Raw genomic sequence first — 973 nt, 5'->3', positions numbered from 1 at the left:
TGTTCACTAGGTAACATTGCAGCAAATTAAAATAGGCTGGACTATGTATTTCTTTCATACTAATTAAATGTAAAATCCTTTTAAGATTCCAACCTCAGATCCTGGGAATCCAATCTCTAACTAGAGAAGTTCGTCTATTCTTTGGTTTATTTATTTTTCCCAGAAATCGTAGTAGTTTAATTTTTTTTTAAAATAAGTCTGATGGTTGATCCTTACTCTGAATAGTTGAGCCCAGTAGTTATCAATAGATATAAGAATAAGCACTGAATTATTTACGAAATACGAAGCTTTATCCAAAACGAGGATGAGTAGAAGCTCATTATCCCACTCGCAGTTGTGCAATGAAGCGGTAGAAAGGATGAGGGTCGAACAGCCTTTGTGATAAGAATACCTTATGCTCATTTCCATCTCCAGTAATCCAGCCGGGCAGAGCCTTGGCTATGGATACCTCCAATGCATAAATGTTTTGGTTTTAATTTCGCTCGGAGAAATTTGTGCTTCTGTTGAAACAACTTTGCACTGAAAATAAATCTTCCATTGTGAATGTGAAAAGCATTTTATGTACAAGTATTATGGCGATAAGAGAGTACACGTTCAGCAAACAAATAAAACAAATATCAAGGCTGGGATAGTCTTTCGAGCGCGGTCATAGGTAGCATGAGAGATGACTATTAAAGTATGATGGGTATTCCAGTTTTGTAGTTATCGCAGTATACTGTAAGTGTAAACAACATCCAACACCGAATGGTGGCGCCTCGCATATATCCACGGCCCGGTCAAGGTTGCGCCTTTCTGTTGGATTCCTATTCGACACAGTTGTCTCGCAACCCTTTCACTCCCGTGCCCGGTTGACCCAAGGTCAATGCCCTTCTTTTCGACCTACATCTCCCTCCTTCGCTTAACACTCAATTAGGCTGAGCTAAGTACCTGGCCTCGAGGGGAGCCGCCACATGCAAAGGGAAACGCCCTCAAC

Source organism: Penaeus monodon, chromosome 19 (genome assembly GCF_015228065.2).
Source record: "Penaeus monodon isolate SGIC_2016 chromosome 19, NSTDA_Pmon_1, whole genome shotgun sequence".
Taxonomy (NCBI): Eukaryota; Metazoa; Arthropoda; class Malacostraca; order Decapoda; family Penaeidae; genus Penaeus; species Penaeus monodon.
Note: the sequence above shows the minus strand (reverse complement) of the source record.